The sequence below is a fragment of the Perognathus longimembris genome, chromosome 22 (genome assembly GCF_023159225.1).
Source record: "Perognathus longimembris pacificus isolate PPM17 chromosome 22, ASM2315922v1, whole genome shotgun sequence".
In the NCBI taxonomy this organism is placed as follows: domain Eukaryota; kingdom Metazoa; phylum Chordata; class Mammalia; order Rodentia; family Heteromyidae; genus Perognathus; species Perognathus longimembris.
Genome location: NC_063182.1, coordinates 8,867,303 through 8,886,295, shown reverse-complemented (window position 1 = coordinate 8,886,295; position 18,993 = coordinate 8,867,303). Strand labels below are relative to the sequence as shown.

The window sequence follows — 18,993 nt, the reverse complement described above, 5'->3', positions numbered from 1 at the left end:
TACAGGCCTGGTTGCCATGACTACCACAGCCCTATCCTCCTGCCTTTTTATTCAAAACTCCCAAATAAGCCTTGGCAAGATCCCTGCCTCACACAACGAGCATCTATCCTGTCTCCAAGGCAGGACTTGAACTGAACGAGTAACAAAAAATGTGCACAAACCTCTCAAGGATGCTAAACCCTGAACCAATGCTTAATGTTATTTTTTGATTGAACCATACAAATAGAGGCTTTTAAAAAATAGCAACTTATATAATATATCACTCTACCACTGTGGTTTTATTTATGCATTTTTAAGAAGAATGACAAACTGAGAAAAATAAAAATTGTCATCCACTTGATTTTTTACCAAGTCATAACAAGGGCCTTAGAAGAATTCTGTGGCATGACTTTGAAACAAAGGCAGAAATCTCCAATGCAATCAAAATAGTTATCCTGACAGCTCCCACTGTCCCCCCAGAACTATCCTCCAAAATCTCATCTGCTACAAACTAACCACTGTCTCCTTCCCAGACATCAAAGAAAGATAATAGCTTGTCTCCAACCTCTACTCATAAAACTCACAAGAGCAGTGCATTCCAAGGACAAAAAACTATCTCATGGCTATTTATATGTCCTGTTCCAGTAGGAGAGGCACTCTGAACAGTCATCAGGACAAGGGCTCTGGTAGCATATTTGGACATAGTAAGCCTCTCCATAACTGGTTGGCCTACAAGCGATTACTAAGGACTGGGCAACAGACTACTTGAAAAAGTTCAAGAATTCCTTCTATGAAAGCCTACTGTGTGTTCATAGTACCATACAATGGAAAGGACAAGTGACTTCCTAGAATACCACTTAGGAGTAGTAGTAAGTAAATGGGCAGAAGGGTAAGCACACTTAAAAATCTCAATTCCAGTGGTTCTTTTCATAAAAGCAATAAATAACTCCATTTAAAGTATCTTAAGCTCAGAAAATAGAACTGGGAGACCGAAAGTTGAATGTCAATCAGCAAGCTGTTATAACTGTCCTGATCAGACATAACAAAACCTGAACTGAAGGAAATGGGTAGTGAAAGAGAATACTGAAATAGCAGTAAGAGACAATGACATTTTGAGTAAAACAAGTAGGATTCTGTCACGGCCATAATAGCACTCCTCCCTACAAAAATTATCAGGTCTTGCCGGGCACTGGTAGCTCATGCCTATAATCTTTGCTACTCATTAGGAAGCTGCGATACAAGGTTGGCCCATGGTTTGAAGCCAGCCCAGGCAAGAAAAGTCTGAAACTCTTACCTCCAAATAACCAACAAAGCCAGAAGTAGAGTTGTGGCTCAAGTGGTAGAATTCTAGCTTTGAGGAAAGGTGGGGGGCGGGGGGGGGGGAAGAGGCTCAGAAACAGAAACAACAGTGTCTAGGCCCTAAGTTCAAGCTCCAAGACCAGCCCCCTCCACCCCCCCCAAAAAAAAAGTCTTCATCCAACCATTTGTAGTCCTAAAGAGAGAGAGGCTATTATAGCCCTGAAGTGTATTAATGGAGAGTGGCGAGACGGAAGTAAAGGAGCTACTTTTAATCTAAGACCCATACCTAGTCTATTCCCCTCTGTCAGATGATTACCTCTGTTCCCCTCTCTACCCTCAATGCATCCATGTGCTTCCTTAGCTGAGAACACTAAGCAAGTGAGATTTACAAGAATAGCACAGCCCCTCAGGGTCCTTGTGTTTTTACACCCATGCTGGGAACAGTTTTCAATAACATTGTTGAATGCTAGGATCCACCAGTCCTGCCACTTCTCTTTGTAAGACACAGTCCCTGTTGCACTCCCTCACCTACATAGAACCTTGAACTTCTTCAGACCTCAATCTCCCGTGTGTGTGTGTGTGTGTGTGTGTGTGTGTGTGTGTGTGTAAAAGACAAAGAATATTAGAAAAGGAAACCACACAGATCTAAAGTCAGACATAAGCCCTAATAACACTATAGTTCTTCTGGCTCTCTAACCCTACTTCAAAACTACTGAGTCAAACAAAATGTATTTTTAAAGAATTCATTCTATGATTGAAGATAACCCTGAGACACCAGCAATGTTTCGCTCCACGATAAGGAGAAAAAAAGCACTCGTGAATTGATATTAAAAAAAATTAAATGAGCCTGTTTCCCAAAGGTCAGGGGACTCAGCTTCACTACTGTTCATTTTTCGGGAGAAGACTCACAAGGATCCCAGATCACCTGCCTTTCCCATCAAGGCACAACTGCATTAGAAGCTCATTAAGCAAGAGTGGTGCAACTATTTCTGACTCTTGCTTTTCAAAATATTTATTGGTTAATTGACACTTTGAACATGGGTTGACTGAGAACCAAATGAAAGTGCTAAACCTACTCATTAGTCAAATTTAGAACACAAAGATTGTATTCTAAACACACCCTTTGTTCTCACTTATTTTCCTCAAACAGAAATCATAACTTAATAAGGGGGCTAAGAAAGCAAAGTGCTGGGCTGGGAATGTGGCATGGTAGAGTGCTTGCCTACAGCATGCTTTAAGCCCTGGGTTCGATTCCTCAGCACCATATAAACCGAAAAAGCAGGAAGTGGTGCAGTGGCTCAAGTGGTAGAGTGTTAGCCTTAAGAAAAAGGAAGCCAGGGACAGTGCTCAGGCCCTGAGTTCAAGCCCCAGGACTGCCCCTCCCCCAAATAAAAGTGACGAAAGCAAAGTGCTGAGAGATGGTGCTTTAATTTTTAATCTTTTCTCCCTGTCTCAGCCCTATTAGTCCCTAAGAATCTTGACATAGTCACTTTACAGATATCTTAAAATAGCATCAGCTACTCCTGGCCTCTACAATTTATCCTACAAAAGCCCCTTAACTTGGGAAACTCTTAACAGTAGAAAATAAAATCCGTAAGAGTGATTACAAGAAAAAAATTTCCTAGGGTAGAGTTTCTCTATAGATTAATTTCAGCAAGGGCAGGGAACACTTTTTCTTTCAGCACTCATTTGGATATTTATAATATCACTCGTGAGCCCTACAAAATAATTCACAGGCAGAGAACAAGAAACATACAAGACGTGTACTATACAGTCAAGAAAACAACTGATCCTCAAATTCTTGCTCCTATCCCATTGAGAAAGGATTCCTCTTAAATATAGGAATCTTGAACAACAAAATGAACTTAGCCTATTTCAAAGGATGTCAAAGTAGAACTTACCTTAACATTTCCGCTCACCAGTTTTAAGAGACCTACTAGCTTTGTTTTCTTCACCTGCGTTGCTAGTTTCACCAGATGGAGCTGCAGCACCTAGTATTTGGGTAACCTGGTCAGTTGTTCAAGTGTTGAAGGGCAGAGTACTTCACCTCTCCTTAATAGCTCTGAGACTTTGGGCAAATAACATCTGTGACCCATGTGCAGGATAGATGCCAGAGTATCCACTTGATGGGACAGAGCTGGTTGTAAAGAGTAAGAGATATGCATATGAGGTGCATAGGGTGGATATCACAGAGCTCTCAATAATGTATACCTGCTCTTGTCTATGACTTACTCAGATTTCCCAGCTATGAGACAGTGACTTGTGCCATTAAAGATGCTCAAACTATGACTGTTCTAAATAAACACTTAACTGAACCCTATGGGGAAAAGGTACATACATGACTTCTGCAGACTCAGTAGGGCTGCAAAATGACTGATAACAAGTAATTATCCAAATTACTAAGCTGAAAACACCCACTATAGCCTTCCTTGGCACAAGCCTCCTAGAGGTCACCAAACCCATCTAAGATGGGGTGGTTTCTGTCCATTCTATATCCCTTAAATAGAAATCAAAGACACAATAGCCAGCAGCATAACTTAGGCAAATGTGTATGGATGGGAAAGACATGTTGCATGGGAACTGCCAGCAACAAGGGAAAAGACTTTCAGATTTCCTAATAAGCTTAGCTCAATTACAAGTGTAAGCCAGTTTTGTGACTATTCACAGAAGAGCTTGTAAAAAGCAGCTGCCCTGCTCTGGCTTTCTGCTTCACACTGGGCTGTGTTAGCCCATCCAAGCATGTGTGAGGAGGCTTGGATATTCTGGGCCAATGAACACAAGGTTGGCTCTCCAGTAAACTTGCTGATGTACACACTTCTAAACAAGCTACTTTATACCTCTACCTACCACCACAGTTATCATGCTGTCCCACCTGATATGCCCTTTCCATCCTTAGCACCAAATATGAATTCTGTAACTGTCACTTGATTGGTTACGTCCTATGTACTAGACACTCTCAAGTCCACTACAAGTATCCAGAGTGTATATGCAAGCTCCAGTCTTGACACCCTCCAGCTGATAAACTCAGGTCCTACTAGTACTTCTGGTCTTTGACAGAAGTCATCTCACAACCAACTATCTCTAGGGCACCCTGTTGCAACCCCTAAGGTGCCAAAAACTGGCAAGGTGTGAGCAAAAGCTCCACCGCCATTGACTCCAAGGGATGCAAGTACTTGCCCTTTTGTTTGGGAAAGTGCTTCCTTCAGCTTCTTGGCCTGGGGGCTTATCAGAGGGAGTGTGGTGGACAAGGATTGACTGAAATAGAATGAGGAAGGATGCATGCTGTCTGCACTTTTTGGTGCAGTGGGTCCTAGGACAATATTATGCAAGCATGTGACAAATATAGAAGGTGTATATAGCTAAGGCTTTTGCCTTAGCTAACAGAATTGTGCCATGAGCCTTCTCTCCGTCTTCTTCATCATCATCACCTCGCCTCTCAGGACCCCTGCTCATGCTGCTGCTGGACCTGGCAACATCCTCTTTATCTTCCCATTTCAAATTTATAAAAAGAAAACAAATGCTTCAGAACCTCAGCAATCCTGGAGAAAAAGCTTCAGGAGACCACAAGACCTAATCTGCTTTGAAAAGATAAATGTTCCCTTCTGTGCCAAAATCTCCTGTAACTATAGTCAAGTGAGGCATTCCCAAGGATAGTTCTTTTGGCACTCCTCTCTTAACCAACAATGGTTCTTTGTTGTTCTCCAAACTACCAACTTCCCTGCTCATGTTCAAGGCTCAATTAACCTAAGTGCCAGTATACAACTACAGTTTTCTAGGAAATTTCATAACTCTCACCAGTTTCTTAAAGAGGACTATAAATCATTATATAAACATACATAAACACCTATACCTTGAAGAGCTTCTAAGCCCATACTGGCAGGACTATACAGCAAAAGATACACTAACACTCTGTCCAATAAAATGCTTCTGGGCATATGGCAACCTTCATTAAAACTGAAGCTATTGATTGATTCTATTAGACCCAGCAGATTCCAGTACCAGGAATTCATCCAATGGAAACATTCACAGAAGTACACAAAGATATAAGGATAAAATGTTCATTTCAGCATTTTAACAACTGAAAAGTATGAAAAACAAAATAAATGTCCATCCATAGAGAATTTGGTACACAATATGTACAGCACATCCCTCTAATAGTCCTCAACAAGAAAAAGAGAGATTTGTACTGACACTGGAAAATGACTTAGACTAAGCAAAAAGAACATGATGCAAATATATAATTTCATATATGTTAATGTTGCAACAGCACAGTTTTTATAAATACCCAAATCCCTGTATAAAAGCAAATAGTGATTAGATAGCAAAAGCAAATCTTAAAGCAATATTTAACTCAAGAATTGAATGAAAAGGAATTAAAAGCAATGAACCATCTGACCAACCTAAGAACAAGAAAATCCCAAAGTAGTCTAGGAATATTCACTGTGGTAGGATAATGGAAGAATAACCTTGAAGCAATTTTTCCTAGTCATAGTGGACAAAGGCAAGCAGCCTAGAGTAAGATTAAAAAGAGTTATGGGATCTATTTAGCCTTAGTAAACTCTCACAATTAACCAAACAGTACACCCAACTAGGACAGGATCCTACACCGGGAAGACACTACAATCAGTGGGATTAAAATAGAGCAGACAGGGACAATGAAAATACAGGGGAAGAGGAGGTCTAGAGGCAAGCAGGGGAGGGAAGAGCAGGAGCAGGCTGCTATGTTTCCAATTACTATATGCAAACAACAGAAGAGGGAGCACTGCAAATTTAGAAAAGATAATTAAAGCCATGCTTCTTCCTAAAAGTTCAAACACCTATTCCCACAAACAACGGAAAGTAACAAAAAGTATGGGACATAATCCCATATAATAAAATTATAAGTCAAAAAGGAATTAAAAAGAATAACATCTCTACAGATAGCAAATGCAAGCTGGGAAGACAGCCACATCCTACTACAGTAACAGCAAAAGAACCTACCTGATTTAGAAATGGTAGCTTATTCCTGCCATCGTAGAGATAGGATTGAGTTTAAGGCCAATCTGAGCAAAAAGCTAGTGAGACCCGTATCAACCAATAAAAAGCTTTACATGGGAAGCAGTGCTGTGACTCAAGTGGCTCAACTAGCCTTGACCACAAAGAAGCCTCAGGTACAATGCTTAGGCCCTGAGTTCAAGCCCTGGGACCAGCAAAAGAAAGGAGGAGTTGTCTTTTTTTTTTTTTAATTGAAAAGGACTCCTTTATTGTGTAAATTTAAGACATAGCTGTTACATGAATTGCAAATGAAGACAAAATATTTCACAAAAATCAGGTAATACATGCTATATGTCACTCCTCCCATAAATACTTTTACTCAGTGTTCAATTACAGTCAATTCTGAATTGGCCCACCTCTGGACTAGATGTCTAAAGTCTTCAAACAGAGTAAAGGAAATGGATAAAAATGGAAGGTTGTGTTCTATCCTGTACTTTGACCCTGGAAAGGTGTGGGTCTGCTTAAAAAGAAATGTACACATAATCACAATAAAGCTTAACACTATGCAGAGCTTTATAATTTTCAGCAATGGACTACAAGCTGCGCTGTGAAGAAAATGCATAGCAGAGAGAGAGCTGGGGGGGGGGAAGGGGGGCAATAGGTAAGGAGAACAGTGTCAACACAGTGGAACAAGTGGTGAAGCATCTTCTCTGGAGCCCACCTGCCCTGCCAGTGTTCCTTAAGAAAGCCAGCACTCCAGCAGGCCGGGGACCAGATACTCCCATGTATGAAGTAGGAATGCCCAAGTGCTGCTTTAAATTACCATCTCCAACTTACTGAAAAGCTGACTGAGAACCAAGCAGTTCCAAGGGCAACAGAACACACAAAACCTTATGATGTAACCGACATCAAGTGAGAGCTGTGTGTGTATGTGTGTGTGTGTATGTCTACTTTTAATACAACTTAAACAAAACATATATAAATTTGGGCTTCCATCTAATCTCAATATCCATTGAGGAATTGAGTAATAGAAGCAGGCAAAACAAGATTATAACCACAAATGACTGCACTTCAACATGATTACCAATTTTAAGGGCCACAGATACTTGAATGTTTTGTAATACCAAACCTAAAAAAAAAAAATAGATTAGAAAAACTGTAATTCATCCCCCTAGCACTTCTAAATGTTGGTGTTATTTCTGCATGGACAGATTAATATATTAAATTAAGCCAAGATTTTAGACTGGCAAAATTTCTATCATTCTACTTTAAAGAAATAAAGAAGTTTAAAAACAAAACCAAAAATACAAGTTAGTTGCTTCGTGTTACATTTCAAAACCATTATTTAAAATGTTTTCTTTCTACAGAAACAGGGTCCTTTTTATGTCACAACTGCAATTATTTACTGCTAGATGTTTAAAATTACACAGACTAGTGTTCAGCTGGAACCTGTTGATGATGTCATCTTGAGGTTTTCTGAGTTTCAACCTAAGGTTGACAGGCCCTCTCCTAGGACCACACTTGCCGGGGAGGGAAGGGAGAGGAATTCACAAATAAGTTCTTAAGATTGTTTCACTCTCGTCGCGGCTTTCTGTTTCTTGGTGATCTGTTCAAAACTTCATCTTCCTCTGCTTTAGGTTTTCTATCTTCCTCCTCTTGACTGACAGTGCCACCATCCTCTTCAGCATCACTTTTTTGTTTCTCTTCAAGCTTTTTTTCACCTTCCTCATCCTCATCCCCTTTGTCCTTTTCCTCTTCCTTCTCTTCTTCCTTGACATCTGGTTGAGGAGCATCTGTCTTCTTATACTCCATAGTATTCATCTGCTTCTTTCCAGAACAGCAGAAGAAGATGACAAGGAAGACCGGCAGAGCCACAGTCAAAATGTAGACCACCCACAGCCAAGGGCACTCCTCAGCTGCCTCCAGCATCTGACCCACTGCACCTGGCTCAGCAGCGCCATCAGCAGCTTTCTTCAGATCCCATCCATCATTAGCCCAGTCATCAACTACTCTTCGATCACCACTAATGATAAAGTTGTCAAAAAAAATGTCAGAAGTCATGGACCACAGCTCCAAACCAATAGCACTAAAATGTGTCATTCAGAAAGGCTCTAGATCTTCAAAGAAATCTGGATTTGGTATTTTTCTGGGTTTCCAGATTCCCTGGTAATTAGGATTGTCAATCATGGGAGGTTTCCATTTGCCCTTATAATTGGGGTTGTCAATCATAGGCCGCTGCCAGACACCACACCCAGGAGCTGATTCACATTTAGGATTGGCAATCTATGGAGCCTCTCACTCTCCATCCATATCCTCATCCCAATCCTCTGGTTTTTCTGCATCTGGATCAGGTATATATTCAAGCTCAGAATCTAACCAGCCTTCAGGTTTCGTGGCCTCCTCATCTGGAATCTTAGCAGGGGCAACTTCATCCCAGTCATCTGGCTTGACAGCATCTGGATCTGGTATTTTGGGTCTTTCATCCCAGTCCTCAGGCTTCCGGTCTTCTGGATCCTCAATTTCACGTGAAGGATTTACAGCAGGAGTCATGTCATTTAGCAAATTTCCGCTGTTCACAACCGATTGGTCAACTAATATTTCAAAACTATTATCTGGATTCAAGATTAATGTGTAAAGATGTGTTTTCTTATCAGTAAAATAGGTCTTCAGATCTGCATCTGGCCTTTTAGCATGCTTTTCTTCATATACACCTGTCTTAGGGTTTTTGTGGTGAAAGATGAAGTGTAATTTATAGTCTTCCCCACATTTATCTGGACCAAACATAATTGTATACGGAGTCTTGTCATGGAATTGATCCAGGTTGAGTTCTGGTGTTTTGGAAAGCAGTTTCACATAGGCACCACCACATTCTATTCCATTTTGGAAATTGACCTCATACTGAACTATGAGAGGCTTGGTATCGAATAAGAATGGTTTGTTCAATTTAGCAGAGATGGCATGATGCTAGGCCCCAGACATCAATACAAGTCCTTTATCGCCTGGAAGCTTTGTTTCCTTCATTTCATCTACCTCCCACTTTATCATCAGTGCCATCTTTCTTGGCTTTGGATAAAATCCACCCTGACAGAGAGCCTCTATCAAAAGAATCAGCAAAATAAACATCTCCTGTTGGAACTGGAGCTTTGTAGGTGACCTTTGCAGATGGAGGAGTGCTGGTATCTGGTTTTGATTTTGAATCTTCTACCTCTTCAATGACATCATCAAGGTCATCTTCAATATCAATCATATCGTCATCATGTCCATCATGAGCCTGAACAATGGCAGTTCCAAGGACCAGTAACATACACAGTAACCATCGGCCTTCCATAATCTCAGGCCAACCGGAGACCACCGGCGGTGTCCGCGCTCCTTCCACCCGCACACCTAGCCCCGCGCTGCAGAGGAGACAGCGGCAGAGGCAGCCCGACCGTCACGAGCCGCAGATCCAAGAGGCCTTGGCTACCACGGCCGCGCGAGCGAGCCCCACCACACGAAGCCCAAGAAGTTGTCTTCAAAACAAGAGAGAGGGTAACAACATTGGACGAGAAATGTACTCACTACCTTAGGTATGTAACTGTAACCCCTCTGTATATCACCTTGACAATAAAATTAATTTTTTTAAAAAGCTTTACATGGAAAAATGCACCTGTCATTCCAACTCTGTGGAGAGCATAAATAGAAGGATCATTGTCTAGGTTAGTCCCAGCATAAATACAAAATCCTATTTGAAAAATCACTAAAGCATAAAGGCCTGGGGGACATGGCTCAAGTAGTAGAGTACCTGCTTAGTAAATGCAAGGCCCTGAGTTCAAACCCAAGTACTGCCAAAAATGGGAGGGGAGGCTATATGAAAACTTTCAATTAATTATAAAGATGAAACAATCTGAACTTAAATAAAAATAATAATTGCAATAGGCTGTGGGTATACCTCAGTGGTAGCATATTTGGTTAGCACATAAGGCCCAGATTTTTATCTCCAGCATCAATCAACCAATTAATCTATTTTTAAAAAGTAATTGCAATTAATTAAATCCTATGAAAGTACTTAAGTCTGTGAGCTCTTAAAGGGAAAAACCCTTAATTGACTATCTTTTCAGAGGATGAACAGGAACCAACTCATTATCTTCAATTCTTATAAATAAGGAAAAACACAATTTATCCTACCTTTATGAATTGTACCATTGGGTAATGAAATAGTACATGAAGGGGAGTATCTCTTTATAAAATGCAGCCAAAATATTAAAAAAAAAAGATGAGATAGAGAATTCACCTTGTAATAATTCAAGCTATATACTTTCTAATTTTCTAATTTGTTTACTTTTACAACTAAAATTTTTTTTTGAGTAAGAGTCCTACTTTAAGCTGGCTTCTAACTCTGACTCCTCCTGAGGCCAGCCCCCTAAAAGCTGAGATTACAGGTGTTAACTACAGTACCTGGCTAATGAAAAGGACTTTTTTAAGAGTCTACATATTTAAAAGGACTTTCATTTTCTAAGGTATATATTTCTATACTTGTTACTTTATAGTAAGCATATTATTTTTCATATTAGAATTTTTTAATTGTAGAGCAATTATACATTGTTAAGCACATGATTACTTTTCAGAACAAAATACATAATCCTTCTTTGGGTATAAAATAAATAAATTACTTCAAAATCACTGAAGTATAATACTTTTTATTATATAAAATAATTGTACAGGGCTAGGAATATGGCCTAGTGGCAAGAGTGCTCGCCTTATATACATGAAGTCCTGGGTTTGATTCCTCAGTACCACATATATACAAAAAAGCCAGAAGTGGCACTGTGACTCAAGTGGTAGAGTGCTAGCCTTGAGCAAAAAGAAAGCTAGGGACAGTGTTCAGGCCCTGAGTCCAAGCCACAGGACGGGCAAAAATAAGAAGAAAGAAAGTTAAAATAATTGTACAATTAATAATTGCATATATACATAATTGTACAATTAATTTGTATTATATAAAATGTGACATCTTAAAAATAGAGGTAATTATAAAGAAAAATACAATTATTGACTGTCTCTTACTAATAGAAAGGTTCATTTATGCCCTTTAAAATATACTAGAACAAAAGTTTACTACAAATTATACATGTACAACATAAACACACTGTAAGAAGTATTGACTCCAAATACCACAGGTTTATTGTCAAGTATATTACTCAGAAACAATGTAACACTTCCTGCACATGAAGATGTATCCAACCAATCATATTGCATATTGAAATATGTGAGAGGTATTTTTCTGGGATTATGGCTCTACAAGGAAGGAGGAGGTCCATACATCTGGGATCAGATGCTTGTTTCAATATAAACAAGACAATGGGTTCAATAATAATTCTTTAATCCCACATGACCTTGAGCAGAGCCCTCCTGGGACAAATGAATTTGTCCATCAAATCTTCACCATGAAAGACAGAGTGGAAGAAAATGAGCACTTCAGGATTTGTTTCCACACCATGTCAGCAATTTTAAAAATAGAAATTGTTCCTTCAAAGCTAAGAATCTCTGGGTTATATATACTGTCCAGGCCCTGTTATGACTAAAAAGCACAAATCACCAACTAGAGGCTACAAGCATTTTCCATAGGTGAATGGAAGCATGACTTTTAATTTTTTTCTAGATCCTAGAATTTTATTTTTCTATTGTGGGACAATATACTACAAAACAAGGCCATCAGTCTAACCCACTTGATAGAGGAAAAATAAACCAACGACTTTTCTCTGTGTGTGGCAGTCAGTGAGGTACACAAAAGTGTTTTCTTTGTTTTTATGTCTACTCCTAACTTTGCAAAACTGAAACTAGTTCCCTAAAACCCAACTGCTCCTAGATGCCCAAAGAGTCACTGTCATTTCTCTGGCTCTTCATATATCAGTAACAGCACATCACAAGAAATAAAACACATTCATAAAATAATGTTCCACAAATGCTAGAGTGTTTATGGGAAATAAATGTCAAGGTAACGCAGGAATATTTATTTTACATGTGAGAGATGCTGATCTTGTATGTCAAAGCTCCGATATACCAAACTGATTTTTGTTTTATCAAATCACTAAAATATTTCACAATCCCATCATTATGAATAAGTATGACTACTGCAGAACCTGCAATGACTTTCCACAAGTCTACTTTCCAGACAACCATGAAAAATCTTCCAGAAAAGCTAAACCCCAGTTATTTTCCAAGGACTCTAATGTCCTGTCATTTAACTCCTTCTGGAAGTTGCTTAAAATGACATAAAGGAAGCAGCTAATTTACAGCCCTATTCTTTTAATCTCAGTCATCCACGTTTTCACAGACATCAGTTTATTTCACTTTATAATATAGTAGACAAAACAACAGTATAGGAGTCAGTTCTAAGACAGCAACTCACTCTCAGGGGCTCTGCTGACATTTATAAACTGATCCTATTTCTCTTGTGTTTTATGTTATCAGCTAAACCTGCCAACTTAAATTATTGCCTTGTAACAAAATCAGAGTTATCTATTACTCTGGTATGTGTACCTTTCTGAAGCTTCGTTGCCTATATCAAGTTTTGCTAGGGTAGAAAACAAGACCATAAATAAACAAATGGAAAACAGAATATGTTACCATTACTTTAGCAACAGAAGCTAAAAGTCAAATACATTACATGGGAAGCTACTCAAACAGCCGAATATATAGACCTTGGGAACAGCAAAAGCTTGATACTGATATAGTCATTTGTGCATTGTCCTATCCCAAAAACAAGCTCTTCAATCTGGGCTCCCCAAGTAAGGGTAAATGATTGTTCCTAGGGCCTGTGACAAGTGGTTGGATATTCAAAGAACTGGAGATATAATGTCAAAAAGGTCAGGTTTATAGCCATCCCATTATTTCACCAGCACAGTGTACTAAGAAATCAATTTCCCTTCAATGATATGGCTAATGGTCACTGTTATTCAAAGACCATTGTGACCCAAATTGAGCAATGAAAGAACCACCAGTATAAAAACTATTTTCCCCTTGGGGCTAATTCTAGTTCTTTAACAATTCCCTTCTCTATACTCAATAGGCTGTTTCCTAAATTTTTCTGGGATTTCACATAGCTTAATGCATAATATCTTTATGTACAAAAGACATAAATCCTTCTTTGGTTCCAAGATAACTTCTAAAGTATAAAAATGTATAAAACTGCTACATATATTTCAATTTCCTCCAAATTTCTTTTATTCACTTCCTAAGACTACACATTATTTCACATTTTTAGACACTTTACTGTGACCCAGTCTACAACAAAACTCTATTTTGCTAAAGTGTTCTTATCTGGATTTTGATGCTTATCTGGCAATCATTTTAATTTTCTCCAGGAATGTACTGTTCAGTCCTTAGCCTTTCTCAACAACTACAACCAAACCTTCTGATCCCAGAAACTGACATCTTAGCATATAACAAGCAGAACTTTTCCCAAAGTCTCCTCTCTGAATGATGCTACACATAGGCTGTGCAAGGGCATAGTAGTGAGCACTGCTCTGAACAGGACTCAAGTCACTAATATATTTATATCTGAAAGAACACAAAACCACCAATAATCTCCATATTTCCCCAAGTCCTACCAATTGCATCCCACAGCAAGTCAGTTCTTTAGATAAAATCTTCAGCACATGTTAGGACAATGCTTTAGTGTTTCTTGAGAGGGGGGAGGCAGGTTATGAGGAGTGCTGAGTTATCGAGTGTGCTTTTCCACTCTCATTCCCTCTAACACACTCCATACAAACTAAAGCACAGAGAAAGATGTCATGGAGAAAGATATCTAAAGATGACACAGGATTTGACCAAACTTCCTTTGCCTGAAAAAATACTAATGGACAAAGTCATAATTGACAGAAAACACTTCCTAATTTTCTTTGAGGTTTCTGAGGTCAAAAATAAAAAATATGGAGTTGTAAAGGCGCATGTTTTCTCTCATAAGATCTAAAATAGATCTAAAATATCCTGGGACATGATAAATTACAGAGGACTCTAGACATTCATGCACAGTGAGACAATAAGAGGATACTCTTAGGGGAAGACATTAAAGCACACTATCTGTGTGCCTTTGATCATATAGAATAATATTTATAGAAATGAAAACAAGAGGTTTCTTTGCTGCTGTTTTTGCTTTCTTTTTTCTTATTTGTTCATTTATCTATCTTTAGGAGGGTAATGGGGGCATAGAAATGAAGGAACAAGGTGAACAAATGCAACAGTGGTAATCACTAAGTACTATGTGGGAAATGAATGATACAACTTGTGAGGATGAAGGGAGAAACAGAGAGGGGAAAGGGGTGACATTATCCAAAAAGAAATTTACTCATTACCTGACTCATATAACTGTAACCCCTCTGTATATAACCTTTATGATGACAATAAAACATTTTTAATATGGAGTGGCATAGTCTTTAACTCTCCAGAACCTTTTAAACTTGATTTCTACAATATATGTCCTAAAAGGCAAGTATTGTTCAGTTAAGTCTCCAGATATTACAGACCTATTTTGTTCACTGCTTCCTGCTAGGAAAAATCAGAGCAGCAGCAGAAGGCAAGACTCAAACCACAGAGGCCAGCCACATAGTCAGGTGTGGCTTTCTGCAGAACAGTTTGACTCTTCACATTCCTGATAGGACTTATCACCATATGGTTCTCATACGAAAGGCCAGACAACAAGAGGTAGAAAACCTGGCACTGTTTCTTATGGCTGTAACTAGAAATATGTAACACTTCCCATGAAGACTGGTCTCAAATTTCTGGGCTCAAGTGATTTTCCTGAGTCAATCTCCTGAGTAGCTGAGTTTACAGCATACTTGAAGACTTTAATAAAGCCAGCAAATGACGATTACCATACCAAGCAACTATTGAAGGGACCAAGAGTAGGGGAGGACATTGTGCTTCCTCCTCAGACATCAGTGATGATAGACTAGCCCCAGCCACCCAATTTCTAGAGCAGTGCTGTGTAACAGAACTTCCTGTAATGACAAAATGTTCCATATCTACACTGTCTGTTATAGTAGTCCCTGGCACTTGAAATGTAACTAGTAAAACTAAGGGACTGAATTTAAATTATGATTAGTTTTAGTTAAAATCATCACAAATGACTAATAACTACAATATCTAACAGTACAGAGTCGATCTTCATTTCACAAATGGTGTCTGCTTAGAATACTGAGAATCCAGGCAAATATGGGGTGAAAAAGGGCTTTGAGAGGCATGATGGGCAGCAGAAATATAAGGTGGAATCCTGGGGCCCTGAAGCAGACATCCCTCTAGGGTACTCAAACCTGTTTTATAACATTGAGTGCCTCCTGCCAGTTCCAATTTAAGAGACCCAGAGCCAAAGAGTAAACAAGAGCAGTGGCTCTCCAGAGGGGCAGATAGGAGAACCGGGATCCATTAGTAACACATCTCATCTGAGGACAAGAATTATGGGTAATTCCCCTCTCTCCAGAGCTAATTGTTTTAACAGATACCTATTTCCCTGAAACAAAAATGCTCAAGGGCCATCTCCAAAATTGAAAGGCTGAGTATAATTGAATGCGAACATAAATAATGGATAAAAACAACTACAGAATGTCCTGCCCTCCCAAACAATTCAGAGAACCCTTTCAGAAGTGTGGAGAGACAGGATAGAAAATAACTTACTAATGAGGGGCAAAGGGACTGACTCAGATTCTTTAGTTCTGGCAGTAGCAAAAGAACATGGAAAATTAAACTGTGCGGAATAACTTCTTATGAAATTATCTGAAATGAAAAGGTTCCACAAAGAAAATCACTTCATCAGCACTTTATACACAGCCTTATGGACCCTTCATTTATGACATATAAACAAATTATCTCTATTAGCAAATGAATACTGGCTATGCCAACATTTTCCATTAACAGTTGTTTCTTTCTCATCCAACTTTGTAGTTCCAAGCAAAGAAAACCAAAGTAGTACGAGAAAGCCTGGGAATTCTTTCTCTCATGTAGCCACAACTAATATCTCTCAGCATATCTCCCGAGTCTATACGTACACTTCTGATTTCACACAAAAGAATTTACGTGGGTGAAAAGCAGTACCACCTTTGAGGTTGGTGGCATGGTTGGAGAGGAAGCTGACAAATATTATTATACATGACAACAGATTGTGAATGATGTCCTTTGTTCCAATTTAAACTGTACACAAAGCCAGACATTTGGGTGTCTATTTATAATGCTAGCACTAAGGGACTGAGACAGAAATACCCAGAAACCAAGACTGGAGGCATGGCTCAAATGGTAGATTGCCAGCTGTGAGCAAGCAAGCTGAGCTGATACCAGGTCTAAGGTCCAAACTCTGGTACCAGAGGAAAGGGAGGAGGGAGAAGGGAGAGGGGAAGGGAAGGAAGAGGGAGGAAGGGAAGAGGAAGGGAAGAGGAAGGGAAGAGGAAGGGAAGAGGAAGGGAAGAGGAAGGGAAGGGAAGGGAAGGGAGAGGAAGGAAGGAAGAGGGAGAAAGGGAAGGGAAGGAGGAAGGGAAAGGAAAGGAAGAAGGAAGGAAGGAAGGAAGGAAGGAAGGAAGGAAGGAAGGAAGGAAGGAAGGAAGGAAGGAAGGAAGGAAGGAAGGAAAAAGAGAGAAAGAAAAATAGAAAGAGAAAGTAAGGAATAAAGTGAAAAAGAGTTGTTTCCCTGCCGCTGCCAAGCCGCGCGGAGGCGGAGGCTGGGGTGCGCTCAAGATTCGGCTTCACCCGCAATCCACCGCCATGGCCGAGGAAGGCATTGCTGCTGGAGGTGTAATGGATGTTAATACAGCTTTACAAGAGGTGCTGAAGACCGCCCTTATCCACGACGGCCTAGCACGTGGAATCCGCGAAGCTGCCAAAGCCTTAGACAAGCGCCAAGCACATCTGTGTGTGCTTGCATCCAACTGCAATGAGCCCATGTATGTCAAGTTGGCGGAGGCCCTTTGTGCTCACGAGCACCAAATCAACCTTATTAAGGTCGATGACAACAAAAAAACTAGGGGTAGTGGGTAGGCCTCTGCAAAATAGATCGAGAGGGAAAACCCCGTACAGTGGTTGGTTGCAGTTGTGTCGTGGTTAAGGACTATGGCAAAGAGTCTCAGGCTAAGGATGTCATCGAATAGTACTTCAAATGCAAGAAATGAAGAAATAAATTTAAAAAGTTGAAAAAAAATAAAGTGAAAAAGAAAGAAAGAGAAAGCAAGCAAGAAGAAAATTCTAGGGAAGTTTGAGGTCAGCCTGCGATACATAATGAGACTGTCTAAATACAGACACACACACACACACACACACACACGAAGAAAAAAACTGAATATATCTCATATGTAGTCCAGACTGGCCCAAACTTGTGATCTTCCTGCTTCAACTTCCCAAATGCTGGTGGATATTTTAAGTGTGAGCCACCAGGCCAGGCAGGTTTTTTTTTTTTTTTTTTTTTTTTGGCCAGTCCTGGGGTTTGGACTCAGGGCCTGAGCACTGTCCCTGGCTTCTTTTTGCTCAAGGCTAGCACTCTGCCACTTGAGCCACAGTGCCACTTCTGGCCATTTTCTGTATATGTGGTGCTAGGGAATCGAACCCAGGGCCTCATGTATATGAGGCAGGCACTCTTGCCACTAGGCCATATCCCCAGCCCCCAGGCAGATTTTTTAAACAAAAAAATCATCAGCTGGCTGGACACTAATGGCTCACACCTATAATCCTAACTACTCAGGAGGCTGAGACCTGAGAGTAGAGGTTTGAAGCCAACCCAGGCAGGAAAGTTCATGAGACTCTTATCTTCAATAAACTACCAAAAAGCTAGAAGTGGAGGTAGCTCATGTGGTAGAGTGCTAACCTTGAGCAGAAACACTCATAAAGCCAGGCGACAGTGACGGTGGCTCACTCCTGTAATCCTAGCTACTCAGGAAGCTGTAATCTGAGAATCACAGTTCAAAGCCAACCTGGGCAGCAAAATCCTTATGAGACCCTTATTCCCAATTAACCACTCAAAAACTGGAAGTGGAGCTGTAACTCAAAGTAGTAGAGCACTAGCCTTGAGCAAAAGGGCTCAGGAATAGCACCCAGGCCCTGTGTTCAAGTCCCATGACTGGCCAAAAAAAAAGCACATCGATAAAAACACAAATAACAAAAAGAAACAAACAAATCATTTCTTATAAAGAGCTGTAGAAATGAGGTTGTCTTGAAAGTTCAAACATTTGACTAGCCGGATTATGTTAAACCTTGGCTACAGTTTTCAATCTTAATCTGACTACTATCCAGTCCCTGGCAGAAAAGACATAAGAAGGAGGCAATCTTTAGAACAGGCTTATCTATTCAGCTAAGGGGATTCCATATAATATTCTAATATCAAATTTTTAAAAAACAACAAAACTCAGTGAATCCTTTCTTGTATGGACTCAGGTTTTATAAGGAACAGATTGCAAATTAAATGGTTAATTAATTAATAAAACTCCTTCATTTTCTATAACAGCTTAGTTATTAACATTGTCCAGTACATGGTGAAATGTCTATTACAAATTTTTTTCAGGATCGAAGTATTTTGTTTATTTGGATGTATGAAGACAGAGCAATGATGCCTATTGAAATTGTTTTAAGAAGGGGAGAGATGTATAAGGGATAGAGGAAGGCGACTGATCAGATACAGTTTATACATATGTGAAAATGTTACTATGAAACCTCTTCTAGTGCAACTAATTATATGCCTGTAATCCTAGCAACAAAGGAAACTGATATCTACAGGATTACAGTTCAAGGCCA

General features: G+C 39.7%; 1 protein-coding gene, 1 long non-coding RNA gene and 2 pseudogenes across 4 annotated transcripts in view; 2 read left to right on the top strand and 2 right to left on the bottom strand.

The window, feature by feature from the left end:
* Positions 1-18,993, bottom strand: part of Sil1 (SIL1 nucleotide exchange factor) — a 223,990-nt gene that overhangs the window by 87,198 nt on the left and 117,799 nt on the right. The gene's annotated exons all lie outside the window — the stretch shown is intronic.
* LOC125340192 lies at positions 1,839-7,551 on the top strand. The gene is made up of 2 exons (XR_007208695.1): positions 1,839-1,883; positions 7,172-7,551. It is a non-coding gene; the product is annotated as an uncharacterized LOC125340192 (long non-coding RNA).
* On the bottom strand, positions 7,599-9,705 carry LOC125340186 (annotated as a pseudogene).
* LOC125340190 lies at positions 16,963-17,381 on the top strand (annotated as a pseudogene).